We start from the raw sequence: 21,485 nt of genomic DNA, 5'->3' as shown, positions 1-21,485 counted from the left end.
GTGATGTGGGAGTGATTTCTTATTAATAAAGAAACTGCTTAGCCCTGATAGGTTAAAACATAGGTGGGAGGAGTAAACAGAATGGAATGCTGGGAGAAAGAAGCTGAGTCAGGAGTCGCCATGATTCTCCCACTCCAGACAGACGCAGGTTAAGATCTTTCCTGGTAAGCCAGCTCTTGGAGCTACACAGAATATTAGAAATGGGTTAGATCAATATGTAAGAGCTAGCCAATAAGAGGCTGGAACTAGCCGGGCCAGGCAGTGTTTAAAAGAATACAGTTTCCGTGTAATTATTTCAGGTAAAGCTAAGCCATGTGGGCGGCTGGGTGCCAGGGACGCAGCCCTGCCTTTCCTATCACTACAGCTCAGGTTTGCCTCAAACTCCTGGCTCATAACCATCCAATTTCAGCCCTCCTCTCCACCCCACCCCCGAGTAGCTGGGACATGGGTGTGCCCCACCATGCCTAACCACAAAGTACCTTTAGTACAACTGTGAAAACTCATTAGCTCAGAGGGACTGTTGCATTTTAAACTTCTCTTTAGATCTTTTGGAAGCTTGAGGCTCACTTCTATATTTTAGACAAATCTGCCTTGAGAGGCCACTAGTCTTCCCTCAGGTTCTGTCTACTCCCTGGTTGCTGGCCTGATGCTAACGACACACTATTGTGTATCTCCCAGAAGTACTAGGGATCAAACACTGGCCACTGGACTAAACCTTCAGTCCTTCCATGTTTGATTTCTAGATAGGGCCCAACTAAATTGACAGGATGTTTTTTGTCTTGTTTTGTTTTTAACTCAGAATCCTCCTGCTTCTGCTTCAGGCTAGGTTTACATGTGTGCTCAGGCATGAACTGTGTAAGCCCAGTTCAGTGATAAGGATGTAAGATGGCCAGGCCTTGCTTCCCTGACTTCAGGGGCCACCTCTTCCCATACTATTGCTGGCTCCTTCCCCTGCTAGGCTGTAGTTTCTTTTTCTTGAAACTGGTCTGGGAGCCACTCCTCTCCCCGACCCTCCAGGCCCAACACTGCCTCCCCCATTTGTAGAGATATTTTATTTGTGTTCTAATAAATAAAACTTGCCTGAAGATCAGAGTGCAGGAGCTAAGCCACAAGAGGTCAGGGAGTGGTGGCACACATCTTTGATCCCAGGACTCAAGGCCATCATGGGCTACGTGAGATCGAATCTGTCTAAAAATAGAAACAGGGTTCCCACCTTTAATTCCAGTACTAGAGAAGAATATAAGGCTGGAGGAATTCAGTGCAGTCTCAGTGGAGTCTGAGGTTTGGGGGAGAGCATTGCAGTCTGCAGTCACATTGAGGACAGGGTCACCCCTTTGTTTGTCTGAGCCTTTGTAGACGTACAAACTCTCTATGATTGGCTGCTTTGCTTTTCTGATCTTCAGCTTGAACCCTAATATCTGTCTCTGGGTTTTTATTATTCATGTTATACACATTTTCTACAGGCGCCCTTACCCCTGCCGGCAGGTACTCTTTGCTTCAGGGTTCCTTAGGGCTTCTCCAAGTCAGAATAAGTGACTATCTTGATGTTAGCCCCATGGTACCATCTTAGTGACTCTCAAATTTCATCTCCAAAGGTTGCTAAGAAACACCCTGCTCGTGTTAAGGGCAGTGTGGTGAGTGGCTTCAGACATGGATGGGTTGATGTCCTGACAAAATAAAAGCAGCAGCCAGTGGCGCTGAACAGGGGGTTAGCCATGTTTTTTCTCTGTAACTGGGGCTTCCGGGACACCTAGGAAACTTCAGGGCTGTGGTTGGGAAGAGGGCAGAAGCAGTTGGTAATTTTGCTAGGATTTTGACCGTGCTGCTGCTGAGAGCCTCCTGGCTTCTCTGTTGTGCCAAGTTTCCCGTTTCCATCCCGTCCCGTTGCCGCTCGCTTGTGTTCCTAGTGCTGTGGACATGAAGGCGGATGATCAGAAGTTCAATCCTGTCATCCTCTGCTGGACAGCTAGTCTGATGACAGAGTGGGCGTTTGTGGTAAGAGCTTTTACCTGCGGAGTCATCTTGCCAGCCCCAGCGAATGCCTTCATCTGTGTCTGTCTCACGGGGACATGCTGCAAGCTTCTGAGCATACTGCCCAGGTAGGTGGATCAGAGGTCAGGACACAGAAACAGTCTCACTGCCTGCGATGGTGATTAGTGACTGTCAACTTGACAGGGTCCAGCATCCCTTTGGGCCTCTGGGTCTATCTGTGAAGGTAGTTAGAGGATAGGGTCCCCCGTGGTGGGGAGGTGGAGGGAGTAGGAACTCCAAGAGGCAGCTTGTTACACTGTATGTACAACGGGGAAGCAGGGAGCGATGGATGCTGGCTCTCCACTTAAGGTCTTTTCATTAAGTCCAGGATGTTGCTTGCAGCTGGTGCTGCCCACGGCTATCGGGTCTTCCCACTCTTAGGAATGAAATCTGGAAACTCCTTCACAGATATGCCCAGGGGTTTGTTCCTGTAGTGAGTTAAATCCCATCAAGTTGGTAACAAGGTTCGCCATCGTAGCCCCTTCCCCCAGAAACTGACACATAAATTCCAAATCCTAGCCACTTTGTGTGTGTGTGTGTGTGTGAATCCAAGGGTATATGACGAAAATCAAACTTTTCTCTTGTCCACTGGTCTCTTTGTCACTTTAATTCCCAGATTCCCCAATAGCTGAGAGGGGAGAGGAAAAGCTTCCTTGCCTAAGGTGGATGGAAGTTTTCTATCGTCTTTCCCACATTCTGTTTCTGGGTGACTGTCCCCTCTGACCTACGGTTCCCATGCCAGGCTACTCCACAAAGTCCCATGGAGTACTTTTAAAAGCATGCGATCCTGGGCCCCACTGTAGAGGTTTAGATGCATTGGTTTGGGCTTGAGTTACAGCTAGGGCACAGCCAGCCCCAGAACCACGTTACTCAATGTTCTCCAACTTCCTTCCACTGACCTGAAACTCAGCTGGATGTGAAACCATGACCATTAAGTTGTTAGTGGCCAATTTAATCCTCTAGTGAGTAAGAGTTTTGCTTCTTCTCCCCCGCACCCCCCATCTCTGAGTTGAACCCAGGGCCACACACACACACACACACACACACACACACAGAGAGAGAGAACATCCTTTTTACTGCCACACTACACCCCGGCCCAGGATCATCCAGTGTGTAAAAACCTGCTGAGTGACCATGGAAATGACTCAGTAGTTAAAGCATACACTAACAGGAGTTAGGGCAGAGTCTCCATGCCCAGAACCATGTAAGACACCAATGGGTGTGTCATCCCTCCTATAACTCCAGCCTTGCTAGACAGAGACAGAGCAAGCCAGCAAGCCTAGGGAGGCCAGCCTATCAGTGAGCTGTGGTTTGGTTGAGAGGTCCAGTCTCTATGAATCGATACGACATCCCCAGCACCCTCTGTGGGATGTGAACTTTATCCACGGTCTTTGCAGTGTGGGTCCCCTGCCCCATAGCCACATTCTTCACTTACCTTAGGATGTCGGTGCTTCTAAGAGACGGTTCAGAATGTTTTTCTCCAGGTGAGCAGAGGACCAGGAAATGTGCACCGTAGGGAAAATCCCAGTGAACAGAGCAGACTAGACAAGCCTATGTCCATGACCTCTCAGCTTCCTGGTCCCACAGCCCTAGGCAGGATGTCAGGCCTGGGCCACTCTTCCCTCAGCGTTTCCCTCGCCCTCCCTGCTCCCTACAGAAGGGTACCAGCTGAGAGCAAAGTTGTGTGTGGGCAAAGGACTGGGAACATCTCAGCAAATATCAACACCTCCTTCTGCTGTCCCCTCCCTGAGACTGCAGTCAATAAATTCTCCCAGGGAAGCCAGGCAAATGCTTTGCTAACAGTCACATGTACCCTTGGCATGGTGGGGTGGGGAGGGGAGGTCGTCGTGGTTCAGTCTATAAAGTGCTTGCCCACAAACATAAGAACTTGATTTCGATCCCCTACATCCATTTAAAAAAGCCAGGCTTGAGAGGTGTACCTCTAATCTGAGAGATGAGGAAGCAGAGAGGGAAAAATCCTTGGGGCTCACAGTCCCCTGAGTCAGGAAACTCCATGGTTAGTGAGACACCTTATCTTAAAAAGTAAGGCCTATAGCAATTATGGAAGACACTGATGTACCAAATGTAACATACACCCACACATGTGTAAAGGCCAACCCACCTACATGCAAAATAATAATAATAATAATAGTAATAGTAATAGCAATAGTAGTAGTAGTAGTATAGCAATAATAATGGAAGGGGCCTGGTCTGGTGTCCTCTTCTTCCAGGACCCTGTGCCATCCCCTGTGAAGGTATGTGTGCGCTGGAGAGTTGCTTTTCAACTCCACACAAGCTAGAGACATTGGAGAAGAGGGAAGCTGAGGGACATTTTCTCGACTGGTGATTGATTTAGAAGGGACCAGAATAGGGTGGGCAGTGTCAATCCTGGGCAGGGGATCCTGGAGTGTGTTAAGAAAGCAAACCGAGGAGACCAGAGAGTGCATGGCAGTGAAGTGTTCTCCCATGGCCTTCAGGCTCCCAGTGTTCCTGTCCCGACTTCCATTAAGGATGGACTGGAAGCTAGAAGCCAAATAAACCCTTTCCTTTCCGAGTTGGTGTTGGTCTGGGTTTTATCGGAGCCATGGAAAGCAGACGTGGACAGTGTGTGTGTCAGTTAGCTCTCTATTGCTGTAACAAGGCCGTGTAACTCCTGCTCCGTGTCTCCCATCCTCACTGTGTGCAGGGAAGGCACTGAGCCTTTGTGATGCTGTCTGTCTAGGGTGCTGGAGGAGTTGGCTGCTGCTGCTGGTTTAAGGAATTACAAGGCATAAAAGGAGTGTTCCCAGAATCTTGGGAGTCTTGGTGGAACCATCAGGGGAAACTGAGGAACCCTCTTAGGGTTCTTAGTCTCACTAATGGAAAAAAAAAAATAAGAACTGATTCAGATGGAAGCTCCGGGGCAATTTGGTAGAGTTTAAAGAAAAACACAGGGCAGGTAAGCTGCCTGTCACAGCTTCTCAGAGGGGAAGGGAGACAGAAAGTCAGCATAGAGGTCGCCACGTGGTGGCAGGCAGCACACAGGGAGGAAACTCTGGGGAAAGAGTCAGGAAGCCCAAAGGACCTGGGACTTTAAAGGATCTGTAGGCTCTGGCCAGCACCCAGAGGGGAAGGACAAGAGAAAGGAGCCATTATGCCTTTCTGACTCTGCAAGTGGGAGACCCAGCTGAACCCAGTGACCTCTTGAAGGGGCTGCAGTAGGAGGTGAGGATGCTGGGCAAAAGCTCATTATCTGAAGGCGAACCTGCCTTCCTAGGGGTCCCCGACCTGTCCCACCCAGAGACAGAGTCCATCCGTATCTTTGCTCAGCTCTTCAGTCCCTCCTTGCGCATGTTCTTCTGTTTTCAGCCCCAGCTGAGCCCCTCCTTCACTTGCAGAGACAAACCCTGTCATGCACCTGCGGCCCTGGTCTCCCATTTTAAGGCTGGAAAGCCATCAGGCCAAGCAACACGCTGAAAGTCGCGTGGTAGGAGCGCACAATCTTGCCACAGCCCCTCTCTGGTGACACTGGGTCCTGTAGGAACAGGACAAACGACAGTGATCGTGTCTCCACTCCAGGGAAGGCAGAGTCACGAAGGTCAGTTGAGAGAGTGAGCTGTGCACTGGGTTGAAGTTCAGTGGGCGAACACTTGGTGGAAACTGAGCGGTCCTAGGTTCCACACCCAGCACAAAGGCCTACAAAGTATAAATTTTATAAAATTGCCTTTTTAGGGAAGTCTGGTTTTAGGGCAAGCACCAAAGACAAACATTGAAAAATTCCCCAAACAAAAATGTCTTTTATTAGATTACAGAACTTGAGCCCATGTTGAACTGAATTTTCCTACATGGCTATCCAATGTTTTCATGTGTGTGCGTGCCTGCACGCATGTGTGTGTGTGTGCAGGTGCACGTGTGTATGGGTGCTCCTGCATGTGTGTATGTGTTCAGAACCAAGGCTGTAGTGAAGTTACAAAGGGAATCGAGAGGGAGGCTGCTAGAACACCTTGGATCTGGTATATACTTGATTTTGAATTAATTTTTGGTCGCCGTATGTTCAGAAACATTTTACTGTTGTGCATTTTTTGTTACCTTCACATTCAGATAAGTGACCCCATATGGAGTTGCGACCCACAGTTTTAAGAAGTTGGGTTTTTAAGACATGATTTACAGTAGCCACCACAATGGGAACATGCCACGGATAACGCCTGACTCTTCACCAGAGTGCCCCAATTCTGCCAGACTCCATCTGACCTCGTCACTCCTTAGGGACCAGTTCCTCAGTGTTGCTCCATTCTGCTCCCTCCCTTCCTTCCCTTCTGCTGGTGTGGACACAGGATCTACAGCTTGCTGAGCTTGTGGGCTCTCGGACTCTGAGTCTGGTCTGGTGGCCTCCTCCATGGGCTAACCTTTTCTTGGACCATATGGTCTATCTGCTGCTCCTTCCTCTCCCTGCACCTCCCAGCTAAAAGCCCAGGGTCCTGCTTCTTGCTGTCTCACGTTAGCCTTGATCCTTTGTAACTGGGTGCTGGGAACCCCTCCAAGGGGGAGTTTAGGAGATGCCTAGAGGAATGGGGGAACTGTACTGACAGCCGTTGGATCTCACTGCTAATCTTTGTGCTCCAGTGTGGGACTGGGTGTGTGGTACACAGCAGTATTCAGGAAGGGTTCTGTGAACCAACAAATGAAAGTGGATGAAGAATAAATGAAGAGTAAAATAAATGAAGCGCAAAAATACCTGGAAAGAAGGAGGAAAAATACCTCAGCTCTCCGCAGGGTTAGTCCCCGGGTCCCTCTATCACACACTGAGGGGAAGTCCTCCAGAGGCTCCTGTACAGAAGAGTATGGCAGGGGGGTCACAAACTAGAGACAAGCACACTGCCACATCATATCTCTCCTGCCCTCTCTCTCTCTGTCCTGGGCCTAGGGAGTTGTGGATCTAAAGTCTTTGGCTTCCTCTCATGGTGTAGTTGTGAGGACAGAAACTAAGCTAGCTCATGGGGACATGGGAAGGACAGGAGCCCCTCATCAGGATTCTGCTTGAAGCCTCTTGTTATCTGGGAAGGAGGCCAATACAACTGGCTTCTGATTCAGGTCTTTCCCTGCCCGCTGTGAAGCTGTGTGGTTTTATAGGACACTCTCTGGTGCTACAATGTGTGGTAGCAGATATGTCTGAAGCCTCGTGTGCGACCTCTTGATTCCTTGTCACCTCTGGACAAAGATTAGCAGTGAGATCCAACGGCTGTCAGTACAGTTCCCCTATTCCTCTAGGCATCTCCTAAACTCCCCCTTGGAGGGGTTCCCAGCACCCAGTTACAAAGGATCAAGGCTAATGTGAGACAGCAAGAAGCAGGACCCTGGGCTTTTAGCTGGGAGGTGCAGGGAGAGGAAGGAGCAGCAGATAGACCATATGGTCCAAGAAAAGGTTAGCCCATGGAGGAGGCCACCAGACCAGACTCAGAGTACGAGAACCCACAACTGTAGTCTCAGTTATCAAGTAAAATAAAACAAAACAAAGGAAAGGAGAGGAATAGAGACAGAGGAGAGTCCCTTGGAATCCCCATAAGCAATGGAATTCTGAAAGTTTCCAAACCACTGCCTACTGTCATTGCTAAGACACTTAACTGTGACTCTGAGAAGCCTATGCTCATACTCAGTCCCTCCCTCTGTGCCTTGCCTCTTCTTCCCCCTCCCACCCCATCTGTCTGTCTGTCTTGTGTGTGTATTTGTGTACATGTGCACATATGTGTGGTTCATGTGCACTTGTGGATACAAAGGGCAAAGGTTGATGACAAGTGTCTTTGTTAATTAAATTTTGACCTTAATTTTTTGAAACAGGGACCCTGGTGAGTCTCCCGTCTCCTTCCCACTGCACGGGCAGGCCAGCTATTTTTTAGGAGATGGAGATCCAGACTCAGGTCTTTGTGTATGTGCAGCAAACACTTTGCCAGCCGAGCCACTGCTGCCGGTGTCTTCTATCTGCTCCTAATAGATTTTATCTCCATGCTATAGTGGCTCGTTCTGAAATCCTTGTCTGCACCAAAGCCAGGCTTTGCACCAAGATCTGGCTTCACCTGAGGGGAGGTCCTTAAAAGATTGCCTCCCCAGGCTGCTGAGGGCAGTAGCATTAGCTATGCCGCACACTTGTTACTGATGGCAGTGGCTGCGGGATAGAGATCCGAAGAAGTAGCAGAACGCACAGCATAGAGCTGCAAACTTCTGTGTGCATCGGAATCCCCTGGAGGGCTGTTCAGACCTAGACCTGCAGCTGGAGAGATGGCTCAGTGGTAAAAGCACTTGCTGCTCTTGCAAAGGACCTGACTTCAGTTCCCAGCGTCCGCAGTGTAGTACCAGTGTGCAGCCACCCTGCACACATGTACAAACCCATATGCACACACATGTAATTAAAAAATAATAAAAGTAGGATGGGCATGGTAGCACATGCCTTTAATCTTGGAGGCAGAGGCAGGTGGATCTCTGTGAGTTTGAGGCCAGTCTGGTCTACAAAGTGAGTTCTAAGACAGCCAGGGCTACACAGAGAAACCCTGTCTCAAACAAACCCAAATAAAACAAACAACAGTAATAATTAAAGTAAATCTTAAAAACAAACAACAACAAAGCCCCCACATCACGGACTCCTTCCCCCTGTGTTGGGTTCCCCTGGGCTGAGACTAGAGAATATGCCTTTGATCAAGTTCCCAGGTGAAAAGATGACTGCGGGAGGGGTTGGGCTGGACAAGGACCCACGCTCCAGTGACTATATGGACAAGACAAACTGAACTTTTTTTTTTATCTTTTACTGGGGGGCACACAAGGGTAGGGAGCAGACCTGGAAGGACTTGGGAAGTAAAAGTGATCAGGGTATGTTATTTGAAATTCCCAAATAATCAATAAAAATACGTTTTGAGGAAATTCCTAGGTGAAGCTGAACCTGTGGGTTTGTGCTGTACTGACAGTCTCTGGTGTAGAACAATGGACCAAGAACATGGAAATTGCTATTATATTTTGATGCCCGTGTGTGACCCAGGTAACCTGCAATGCTCTTTCCTCCTTGGTTTTTCTCACCTGTGAAATAACAAAGCTAAGTTTGGTCATCTGTAATGCCTGTGCTACAGGCAGGTTCGCGAGCCAGGAACTGGGCTGGAGACTTAAAAACATACAGACAAACACAGAGACAGAGACATGGGGACCCGGGTCATACTTCATACCGAACACCAAGTTTATTGTGCTGCAGGGAAGCTTATATAGGGATCTTTAACTGTTAGCCATACCCAGCTCTCAGGATCTTTCAGCTGCATCAGAACCCACTCTCCCACCATCAAGGTGTTTTGCTCAGTTCACTCCAGCAGGCAAAGGGTCTGAGGCAGGCAAAGCAAGTTAAGGGGCCAGGGGTCCGCATCCCCAACAGTCATCCTAAGAATTGGACTTGCATATATATACATAAATGTGTATGGTGTGTGTATGGTGTGTGTGTATGTGTGTATAGTGTGTGTATGTGTGTGTATGGTGTGTGTGTATGTGTGTATGGTGTGTGTATGCTGTGTGTATGGTGTGTATGGTGTGTGTATGGTGTGTGTGTGTGTGTATGGGTGTGTGTGATGTAGCACCTGTTACAGTATCCTGCTACAGTCCTAGTATTGGGAGCCCGAGGCAGCTCCTCTATCGCGTCCACTATCACAAAGCAAGGAGGTTAAAGCTCTGCTTGTTTCCTGATCTTAACCGTCACAGCTCACAAACGAGACTGTTCTCTTTACCAGCTGGCAAGAGCCACAGTTTCATGGTAGAAAGAATGGAAGGCGTGCTGCCAGGCAGCCCTGGCTTTAGACATCCCTCAGGTGTGAGCTGAGGGGCCTCTTGTCCAGGATTTCACAGACAAATGACTTACACTTCTAACCCAGGAAAGCCCTAAGCAAATTTCCCCTGCCCACAAGGTGGTTCATCTGCTGTATCCATGTGAACCCTGAGCACCATGGAGAAACTTGCTATGGTTTGACTGTGGAATGTCCTTCGCGGGCTTCTGTGGGGGTCTGGTAGCCCACGGATAGGCTTTTGGGAAGTCACTGGATCTAAGCGCTCTGATCTAAATGGATTGATACCCTGATACGATCTTGTAGCACTATGGTAAATGGTGAGACCGGAAGTACGGTCTTATTGGAGGAAATAGGTCACTGCGGGCACGCCCTTTGGGACTGTATCTTGCTCTGGCTCCTCCCTTTATTCCAGTTTTTTCTCCCTTGTCTGTAAGCTGTTCTGTGAACTGTTCTGCCATCCCCTCTCTGCCTTGACCTACTGAGACCAGATACCACGAGCCAAAATGAAATCTTCCTCACTTGTTTTTCTCGGGGTCTGCTCACCATGGAATGAAACCCTCTAACACAGCAGGCAATCACTAAGACCTCACTCACTGTTAGGAACCCGGGGGGAGAACCCAGAGTTTGGGAACTCAGAGGTCATCTGTGCTCTGCACAACACATTAAGGAATGACTCGCTCTGAATTTCCTGCGCACGTGCATAGGGCTAGTGAACCCTTGGGTGGGGTGGGACATGCGTGTTCACAATCATATCAAATTACAGAATTTACATTTAAAAGGACGTCTCGCCCCGCCAGCCCCAACCCCCACCCCCGGCCCTGAAGCGCTCACAGGTCTCAAAAGAAAAGCCTGATAGAAGGTGCTGACCAGTGAAGCTGGACTAGGCTCCAGCCACTGGGTAACCAAAGCGAGAGCGCGCCTTCTAGCGGCCAGGAGTCAGAAGTGCAGCGTTGGCCGTACAACTCGCAGGCTTGCTTCCGCCGAGGATGAAATGATGAAGGGTGGAGGATTAGACGGTAACGGCACTCTGGTATCTTCTGGATTAAGAGAGATTTCTGTAAAGATCTAGTCTCTCCTGAGTCAAGACGTTCGAACTCCCTCTCTCACCTCTCTTAGTAAGGAGGGCAGTGGCAGAGGGAGACTCCCCCGACTATCCAGCCCTTCCAGAAATCCCTTACTGATATGTGTGTGTGTGTGTGTGTGTGTGTGTGTGTGTGTGTGTGTGTGTGTGTGTGTGTGTGTGTGTGTGTGGGAACTTCAGAGTTCTGACCTGCTAAGGCTTTTCTGGAGTCAACATTAAGCACTAAGCATTAGAGGGCAGGAGAACTGGCGGAAAGAAAGGGGACATCGAAAAAGCTGAGGTTCTGGGCTGCTTGCCTCACCCTTACCTTGTGCTTTGCACAACCCTGGCTTTGCGTTCCTGCAGCTGCTTCTTCTGGGAGCCCTTCATCGGTCGAGGCTGGCTCCCAAGGTAGCTAGCTCTCTCTGTACCCACCATATCTGATCTTGATGAGGCAGGAACCCTTGGTACCCCTTCATCCTGTTCTCAGCAAGGATCTTTAAATCTCTCTCAGGCCCTGTCAGGTATCCAGAAGCAGGAAATAGGCAATCTGTTTAGCCCGCCCCTCCCACCTTTCCCCAACCACCCTAATGGTTCACCCTAAGATGCTGGGGACTTGCTCCTGGCCTCATCCCCACCCCTACCTGATGTCCTCTGAGTCTCTGTACAGACTCCTTTTTGCTGTGGCCTGAAAATACTCCTTAGAGAAGACTGTATCTATCATCTTTTAAATTAAATTAAAATTTTGATTAAACGCCTATTTCTTGTGTGGGGTGGGGTGGGGTGGGGACAGTGTCCACACATGTGGAAGTCTGAGCACAGTGTGCAGGAGTCACTTGTCCCCCCTCTGCCACGTGAGTCTGCGGAATTGATTTGGGGGAGTCAGGCTTGGTGGCTGGTGCCTTTATCCACTCAGCTACCTAGATGGCCCCTAAATGTATTCTTTTTATGCTCTGGTGCTCAATGATATTTTGCCCTTATTCTTCCAAGTGTCCATTCTTTCTTTCCTTGGTGCTGCTGATGGAACCCTAGGACTGCATGCAAGTGTTCTATGAACAAACTATACTCTAAACCTGAGACTTCTGATCCTGCTGCCTCCACCTCCCTAGTGCTGGGAGTACAGGTATCATACGCCCCCCTGTTCAGTTTATGTGGTGTTAGGGGTATGTGTGAGTGTGTCTATGTGTTAATAAAGCTTTATTTATAAAAGCAGGCAGTGCACTCTAGTTTCTGATTCCTGGACTAGCACATTGAAATTTCAAGAAATTATTCAGTAGAACCCACACTTCCACTTTCGGAATCTGATTTTTACCTGGCTATATGTGATGATCTTCATTCTTAGAGCTGGGCACCGTAACCCTGCAATCAACTATGTCGTCATTATTGTACATACAGACAGTCCGCTAGTGTACTAGATGCTTAACTGTGATGTTTGATGATAAGATATAGCCATATTTTTATATGATACTTTCATCTTTTGAGGGGGGCCTCGACCTTGGACTCACCGTCTAAGTGAGGATGATATTGAACTTTTGGTTCTCCTGCCTTCCCTTCCCGCGTCCTGGGACTGCCAGTTTGCCCTGCTGCACTTGATACAGCGTTAGGGACTGAATCTGGGGCTTTGCGAAGGACAGACAATCCACATCACTGTGCTGGGTTCTTAGATCGGGAGCATGTGTCCTTTGAAGGGGACAGAACTGAAGAAGTCAAGGAGATGGAATTTTGATAGTCATCCACCCACCCACCCACCCATCTGTTCGCCTTCTATTTCTTAGGGATTCTCGTAGCTGATGTCTGAGGACACATGCAGGACTAGGGAAGGTAGGCCGTCGTCTCCAAGGGCCTCAAGCTGACTCGTTCTTTAAGAGGGAGAAGTCCTCTGTGTTGCACTTTGATATTTAGATAGAGCTCAGTGACATAAAAGTGTCCGTGGGGGTGTGTACGATAGGAGGGGCATCTATGGAGTGATGGGGAGCTGAGAACAGTCCTTAAGAAAGCAGTGTTTTGGTGGAGCAGGAAGAGGTGAACCGGAGGAGCAGGGCCCTGATGTGTCTCGTCAGGCAGGTGGTGGAGTCTCAGATTAAGATCTGCCTGAAGCACTCAGGACTCAGCAAGAATCTGTTTTCATAGTACCTTTTCGAGATAGCAAAAGAAGAGGTTCTGCTCTTTAGCCTGGCTGCAGGAATTTGAGCAAGCTTGTTGTACCTGGCGGAAACCATTAGATAGTAGTGTTTTTCTTCCTTTGACCTCCAGAGGGTGCTCCAATGCTTCCTTAAAGGTTTTTGTTTTTGTAAAAGCAGACAAAAGTCATTTCCTTCTGGTTCTTGTTTTCTCTTTTCCTCTGCTGGCACAACCAGAGGGACTTTGGCTCACAGTTTCAGTTCCATTCATGGTCCTGTTTCGCTCTTGCCTCATCAGAGTAGAGGAGAGGAAAGACAGCAGAAGAGAAAAGGGAAGGGGAAGGAAAAAGAGGAAGGGGGAGGGCGGAGAGAAGGAGCTGGGATGGCGCTAGCCTCTCCAGAGGCATATCCCCAGATGGCCGGATATTCTCCCATGAGGCCCCACATTCCTAAGGCTCCTCTGGCTCCTACTAGAGCACGTGCTGACCAAGCCTTCAACATGTTGTACCTAAATTTTGTCCCAAAGAAACAATAGACATGTATGTAAATATAAGCACTGATTACTAACGTACACACTTAAGATTATGGGGAAGGATACTGGTGTCTGTATTACTTTGGAATGTAGGCAGGTGTATTCAGCCTGCTGGCAGAGCACTGGGACAGATAAAGGGCTGGGTGTGTGATAAAGTTCTCAGGATAAAATGCTGAGATAGGCTTCCACGGAGTGAGCTCATGATTGCTCACTGCGGAGCTATTCTACTTTCCTGGGTGTTTGAAATATCTTATAATAAAATGGTCCCAAATAGGGCTAGGGAGATGGCTCTGCAGGGAAAGCGCCTTGCTGTGTGAGCCTGAAGACCCGAGCTGGATCCTCCGGAGCCCATGGTAAAAATCTGTGTGTGGCCTTGAGTGTTGGTAATCTCATTTCAGGGAAGGTAGGGACAAAAGGATCCCACTGATCAGAAACCAACCCTGGAGCAGCTGCAGTAAGGCTTTCCCTTCTGGACCCCACTCAGCTCCCTGTCTCTGGCAACTCCCCAGACTCCTTGTGGCCTTCTGCTGAAACATGCTTTGTCTCCTCAGAGCTCCCAGATGACTCAGTCTGCCCACAGGAGCCCTTCCGGTTTCTAAACATCTGAGTCCTGGTGGTGTGCCCTGAAGGCCTGCTTCCTCAAACGCTGGCCGTTTTTGTGGTTCACTGAGTGCCACATTTACCCCTGGGGGTGGGGTGAGGGTGAGGGCAAGGAAGGGCCAGTCCACAACACACCCACACATACATACACACACCCCTGCACACGCGAGTGAGCACACCCCCCCCACACACACACACAACGACCTTGGTGACTGGAAGACATCTGGCTTGCTGCCCCTGAGCACGGTTAGACTTGAGAGCTAGCTGGCCCTGATGGTATAGGTGTGGATGAGCCAACCTGAGGGCACGAGAGCAGAAGAATCAACCCCAACCCTTGCTGCTTACTACATAGGGTGAGCTATCGCTGGGGCAGTACTGGGGAGCTCACCCTGGTGTTGAGGATGAGGGAAAGCTGATGGGCTAACCAACCCAGCAACCATGCAGACCCAGAACCAGGGCCATGAGTTGGCCCATCCCATCATCCAACCCATCTGTGATCCGCTGGAACAGGTGAAGGGGCTGGTCCTGCAGACACAGTGTTACAGGGTCTCCATGACACAGGACAACTACCGGATATCCAACAGGAGCCCCCTGAGGGCCCAGCATTGATGATGTAGCAAAAACCAGAGACCTCAGATCAGAACAATGAGGCAAAGCAGTGAACAATGGGAGTCACAACACATGAACGAAAGGACTGTGGGACTCCCTGTGTCACACTGCAGCTTCCACAACCAGGGTTTTCTTTCCCTTTCTTTTAAATTTTATCTTGTTTTATCCTGGCAGGGGTTGGGGTTGCAAGGGCAGAGGGCAGATGGGAAGGGATAGGGAGATGAGTGGCTTCGAAATGCATGATCCACAAAGAATCGATACAAAGTTAAATTTGAAAAAACAAAAACCCCAAACAAACAAACAGCGCCTGGCAGGAGCACTTAGAGGAGGAGGGATTTTAGGCTCACAGTAACAGGTTATGAGAAGAAGTTGAGGCAGCAGGACTTGAAGCAGACAGTCTCATTGCATCCTCAGTAAAGAGCAATGATGAACGCATGCTTGCGCTCACCTCACTTCCCTGGGCAATCCAGTCTCTCAGCCCAGGGAATGGCACCACCTACAGTGGGCAGTTAACATGGCTCAATTAACATAATAAAGTTACACCTCCTCAGAGAGGCCGTCCCAGTCTAGAGTCTTTGCACATGACTCTAGACTGTGTGCCATTGACAATTAAACCATCACAGTGCCGCTCTGTGGCCAGCTCTGAAGACACACTCGTTTAGGAGCACACTGGTCCACCTGTCTGCAGTTCACGGTGTCCAGCTGCCGGTGGCTGTCAGGCATGGGATCAGCCAGGGTGGAGGACACTGCCACTCAGTTTCCGGTGCGTTCTCCCTCGTGCAACCAGCTGCAGCTGTTAGCACATGCTCTCACTACGGACGCCTGTCACTATGCCACTCCAATCTGTGCCCATTTTCACATGGTCTTTGTAGTCCTGTCTCTCCCTGCAAGTTCTCTGGTGACTGAGCCAGGCCCCACCTTGTGTCCAGGCTGATCGTCCCTCAATAAATATCCTTTGTACCTGCAAAGACCCCAGAGCAATCCCTTCCTCATCCACTCCTCACTTCCGTGAGTCCGGTTATCTGCACACATTGCAGTCCCAAAACGTCAGCCGAAAAGAACAATCACAGAAATCACATAAGTGCACTCGCATGGGTAGCAAGGCAAAGTCTCGTGCAGTCCCATTCGGATTATCGCGCCTGACCCAGAGCCCAAAGGCAAAGCTCTAGGAAAGCCTGCCTCATTGGTGACCTCTCTGGCCTCACCCTCAACTTCAGTCCCTATAATTTAAGAACCTATAATCATCCGGCTGTTTAAGACATCTATTTACAATATTCTAACCTGACTTTAGTAACCCAGCCACCCCTGGGGGCTTCTCTTTGCCCTTCTGTGGCTTTTATGGGATGCTAACTTCCCTAGCACCGCTAGAATGTATGTGTAAGTGTGTTTGTGTGTTTGTGTGTGTGTGTGAACATGGGAGCACAAATGCCGAGAGAACAGAGACATTTGCTCCCACTGGATCTGGAATTACAGGTGGTTGTGAGCCCCCTGACATGGGTGCTGGGAATCAAACTCAGGTCCTCTGCAGGACTAGTGAGTGCTTTTAACTGCTAAGCTACTATCTATCTCTCTGGTCCTTGGCTCCTTGTGTGGTGTGGTGTGGTGTGGTGTGGTGTGGTGTGTGTGTATGTGTGTGTGTGCGCATGCGCGAGTGTGTGTGCTCCTGTGCAGATGCCACCGCACAGGTTGAGGTCAGAGAATGACTGTAGATGGTAAACTTTCACCTTGTCTGGGACAGAGCCTCTTGTTTTCACTGTGTACTCTAGGCTGGCTGGCCCAAGGGCTCCCTGGGATGCTCCTGTCTCTGCCTCCCTGAGGGAGCACTTTGATTGTGTGCTACTTTATGTGGGTTCTGGGGACTTGAACTCAGGCTCCTATGCTTGCACAGAAAATGCTTACCTACTGATCTCTCCCAATCTCCCAGCCCTGGGTTCCATCTTGTTGCTGAAGAAACTGAGGCTCTCTGAAATGACATAATTGTCCCAAGTCTCTTTAACTTGAGTGACTGCCGAGCTGAAGCTCCTGATTTGCAGTTCAGTGATGCGTCCATGTTTCTTGGCGATGCTTGTCTCCAGACTTCTGGATCTTGGAACCACTTTGGTGTATGGAGGACGACTATGAGCAACCTACATTTGCTTGTTCTGGAGCTCTGACAAAGTAAGGCGTGGTGCCCCGTGACGCCATGGTGCCCAGCCTGGACCTGTGCTCCTGCGGAAGCCCAGAAGAGCCCCTGAGGGGAAGCTATTGCTGACACCTTAGAATGCTAGGTAAATACCAGTAGGACTGCTCTCTAGTGTGTGCGTAGTGGGGCAGTGGGGAGCGGGGTGGAGGGGAGGTGGTGGGGCAGGGCGATGGCTGACACACCTGCTCAGCCTGGGAATCACCTTAAAAAGCGCACTCCGGCGCCCTCTCCAGGTGGAGATGGAACTGCTTTTGCAAGCGCGTTTTCAGGAATGGCTTCCAGGACTTTGAGCTCCTGGGAGCACGAGAAGTTGTCGTTCTTGTCCTTGGACAGTGAGTGGAGATGCAACTCTGAGAGGAAACGTGGCAGAAGGGAAGAAGCGGGGCCTTCTAAACCTCTTGTTTGGATGATGAGCACTGCCATCCATCGGCCAGGCAGGCCTTCTGTGCCCGCTCATCTGTGTTTTGCTTTCTGTAGTTTCAGGACCTGTGATAAACAAGTTCAAAAGTATCGAATGGGAGTGGGGCATGGTGGCGCGTACCTCGGGAGGCTGGCAGGTAGCATGTCTGTAATCACAACACTCCCACAGAGGGATGGAGGCAGAGGATCCCAAAAGCCTGAGGGCCACCTCGTCTGCCAGACAGTAGAGGGAAAACAAAAGACACATCGTTCCAAACAAAGCGATAAGTGCTGATGGGCACAAGAAGCTCCTCTGACTCCCACGCCCCGGCCCAAGTGTACCACATGCCTGAATGCACACACGGATGCATGTGCGCACACACACAATAAATAAACCAAAGTTTCAAAACATTTTTAAAAGGGCAGGCTCACTGAGTAAAATGTTTGCTGCGTGGGCACAGGAATCCACATAAGCAGCGCTGTGTGGCAGTGCTGGGAAGCAGGGACAGGTGGATTCTGGGAACTCAGTGGCCAGCTAGTGTAGCTGGGAAAGGTAGATTCCAGGTTCACCGAGAGACCCTGTCTCAAAATATGAGGTAGAGACAGCGGAGGGCAACCTCCCCCTGACACTGGGTAGGTCGGGGGTGGAAAACTCCACAAGTGAGCAACTCGTCATTTTAACTTAGCTAGTGTATCTTATCCTATTCTATTTCATTAGTTATTGTTAATATTTTAAAGCATACGATTCATAAATTAAGCCACAGATATGCACATAAAGGAAAAGTAGTGTGCATACTGTCTGGTATTCGTTGGCCCCGGGCGTATATACAGCATCTTGGAATGTGTTCCCCAAGAACTAGTTCACTGTAATGAGGTGTACTCTCCACACTCAAGGATGCAAACACCAAAAGGAAGATGGTGAATGACAGCCCTATCAGGTCCTCCGTAAACAAAGCAAAGGCCGTGAAATGGTGACCCCAAAAGACTTTGCTTTTTTGTTTTGTTTTTGGAGACAGGGTTCCTCTGTGTGCTCCAACATGATGGACTAAATCTACTTAAAAACCTGAGAGGGCTTGAAAAGGAGAGAGAGAGAGAGAGAGAGAGAGAGAGAGAGAGAGAGAGAGAGAGAGAGAGAGAGAGAGAGGAGAGTGAGAGAGTTTAACACAGCTTTTTGCTGTTTGTTAGGGTGTGCTGCAGAGAAATTTTCCTGACTCAGCAGCCTCAGCAGGAAAAAGGCTGTGCCATTTTAAAACACAGCTTCCTGGGCTATGCTGCCGGTGCAAACTCCAGCTATGGAGCATTTGTGGGCTGGATGTTTGTGTTCTCACTCGGGATCAGGAAGAAAGTACTCTGAGACCATCCATGCCTGTGCTCCCCGCCTGGGCAGACGGTGGGATCAGGCTTAGGCAAGCGGGAGAGCATGGCGGATTTCTGCTGCACTACAGAGAGTTGTTTCCAGTCTGTGCAGTGCTCTGCATGGCAGATTTGACTGTAACTTGGATGAAAAGAGTTTCTGTGCTGCATGTTCAGTCTCAGAGTTAAAGTGCTGAGTACAGTTCCTACTTGGTGGCCCCAGAGCTAGCAGAAATGGTACATTTACCAACTGAAATTGGAGAGAGGTGGAGCCAACATCCAGAGCAGCCCACCACTCTACAGCTCAGAGGCACAAGTGATTCAGTCACAATGTTGGACTGGGCGGGGCAAGCCCTCAGTACCTGTTTGTGACCTAGGAATGTCACAGCTTAGATTCTTAAGTGCTTAGTGATTTAAAAGCACAAAGCAAAAACAGACAATACAATAGGACAGATTCAGACATAAAAGACCTCTAAATGGGTCACAGTGTTGGATGAGTGTACCTAGGTTTCGGAGAGAGAAGAAAAAGAATATAGAGAATAAAGTTAATGCCTTAAAAAAAAAAGGGTAGTCTTTTTTTTTTTTTCGAAAGTGTAAAGTCTTTAAGGAGACAGAATAAAGTAAACTGATAGAGTAAAAATAAGCCACATAAAAATGGAAAATTCACAGAGGGTCTGGATTATATTTTTTTGGGGGTGTGTGTGTTTTCTTTAAAACTTTTGACTGTGAAGGAGCTAAGTACAAAAAAACCATTTCATTAAATGGGCTGCTAAGCTGAACCTGCATATATGTTCTAAAGGTATCTTGACTTCAGAATTTGGATCTAAGGATATCAATGCTTTGGAAAAGAGTTTCTTCTTTTGTTTTCACAGAGGATGAGACCCTGTGGATTGCTTCTATCCCTATATGGTATGATAGACCACGCCCTCCTGAAAGGTTGCTGTGAACACCCTCAAAAAATTACTTCACTCAACTGCCGACTGAGATGAACCTGGCACACAGGTTACACCATGAAAGATCTGATTAACAGCACCCCATTCAGCACAAAGTGTAAAGCTAACCATCTGGGAGCCGGGTGGGATGAAAAGTAGGCCTGCTTGCCCCCTTACTACATCTGTGTAACAACCCTCGCTGTCCTAGAATTTGCTTTGTTGTAGACCATGTTGGCCTCAAACTCACTGAGATCGGCCTGCCTCTGCCACGCAAGTGCTTGTATTAAAGGTGTGCACCACCACTGCCTGACGCCACTGACTTTTCATTTCCACAGAATGGTTCCTTCCCATCCCCAGAGAGAAGCACTGTCAAGTGGTCAGAAGGCAGTCCTAGAGCCCTGTGACTGTAGTGTGTCAGGCCTGGAGGCTTCCTCACCAGGAAAGGCGAGAACATGGTGCCCTGCAGGCCTAGCTCCTCACAAGCCACAAGCCAGTCAGAAGGTTGCCCGGGGCTACTTATCCACTCACGTCATGTTACCAGCTGAAGGGGCTGAGCTCCAGGCCTAAGGCCTCCTGGATTCCCACAACCATAGACTGGGAGGTTGCTAGTAAGGGTGGGTGAAGGCTCATGGGATAAGATCCCGATAAAGGAGTCTTGATGGTGACAGCCCGTGTTGGAAGCCTCTGGCAGTCTCATGAAGGTTCACCACTGCCCTCCAGGGGAGTTTGCTGAGTTGAGCCTTGAGCCACATCTGAATGGAGAGGGAATTTCCCCCTTAACTTCCTCTGTGTGCCTCTCCCTCCTTCCACGTTAGGCTCACCTTCTACTAATGCAGTTTACCCTCAGTGTATTTTGATATTGATTTTTTTTTGAGGTGGCATCTTGTTGGGGAGGGGTCTCTGCAAATGCCGTGGCCAGCAGGGGGTCAATCTGAGAGAAGCTAAGAAGTCTGGTTCAACGACTCAGGAGCCAGTGTTGGTTCAAACTCCAAGACTCTAAAACCAGCTTGTTTATTTTAGGCTTATTTAAACGCAGTGCAATTTGGGGGGAAAAAAGTTTCCTGGGGATAATTAACTCAATGCTAAGTGCACAACAGAGCTTAGGAGATGATTATATCACAGCTCCAACAAAATACAAGACGTCTTCCATCAAGATTAAGCAAGGAAGCAGGCTCAAGTAAACAACGCTCCTGATAAGGTCTGGAGAGGAGAGCGCAACTGAGCCGGAAATAAACAGGCTCTGGATAACAGTCTGAGCAGCCTGGCCATGCCGATAGGACGGAGGTTACCAGGCTATTAGCGACCTCAGCTTCCTGCCTTCCGGGTGGAAAGTATGCTGCACCTCTCCCTTTGGAGACAACCCGTGTGTTTAGCATTCCTGGTTTCCCCAGTGCTTATCCAAGAGCACAAAGGCCTCTGTGCCTTCTGCAGGGTTTTGCCCGGCTTGGTCTCTAATGTGTGATCCTCCCACCCCGGCTTCGGAGGCAACTGGGACTCCAGGTGTGCATCCGGCGGTACTCGCCTCTTTCAGTGTGCACCCCCTCTGGTAGTGTTTCAGGCCTGTTTACTTTTGGGGCATTAACAGAGCAAGCAAATGATTGGCTTGAGTGGTCTTGATGGCGCTAGGAAGGGCAGAATAATACAGTAGGTGCCCTTCCTCAAACACGCCGTTACATTAACAACCAGAAAAACATACTTCCTCATAAATGACCCTGCCACTTAAGAAGTCACATCCTCTGGGTGCGTGAGTGGACTTGTAATCTTGGCCTCTTGCTATGTTAAAGCAACCTCACAACTGCTCATATGGTGGGTGCTCACGCGTGTGTGTGTGTGTGTGTGTGTGTGTGTGTGTGTGCGCGCCAGAGAACAACTCTGAGTGT

The 21,485-nt window shown here is 49.2% G+C and overlaps 1 long non-coding RNA gene across 1 annotated transcript; it reads left to right on the top strand.

The window, feature by feature from the left end:
* Positions 1 to 96: 96 nt before the first annotated feature.
* LOC126489891 (uncharacterized) lies at positions 97 to 19,902 on the top strand. The gene is made up of 4 exons (XR_007589038.1): positions 97 to 164; positions 1,908 to 2,099; positions 16,815 to 17,006; positions 19,546 to 19,902. It is a non-coding gene; the product is annotated as an uncharacterized lncRNA (long non-coding RNA).
* Positions 19,903 to 21,485: the final 1,583 nt, after the last annotated feature.

The sequence above is a fragment of the Alexandromys fortis genome, unplaced genomic scaffold, assembly GCF_014885135.2.
Source record: "Alexandromys fortis isolate MF-2015 unplaced genomic scaffold, M_Fortis_MF-2015_v1.1 scaffold_232, whole genome shotgun sequence".
Lineage (NCBI taxonomy): Eukaryota > Metazoa > Chordata > Mammalia > Rodentia > Cricetidae > Alexandromys > Alexandromys fortis.
The sequence above is the reverse complement of the archived record's forward strand: the minus strand, read 5'-3'. Positions and strand labels throughout refer to the sequence as shown.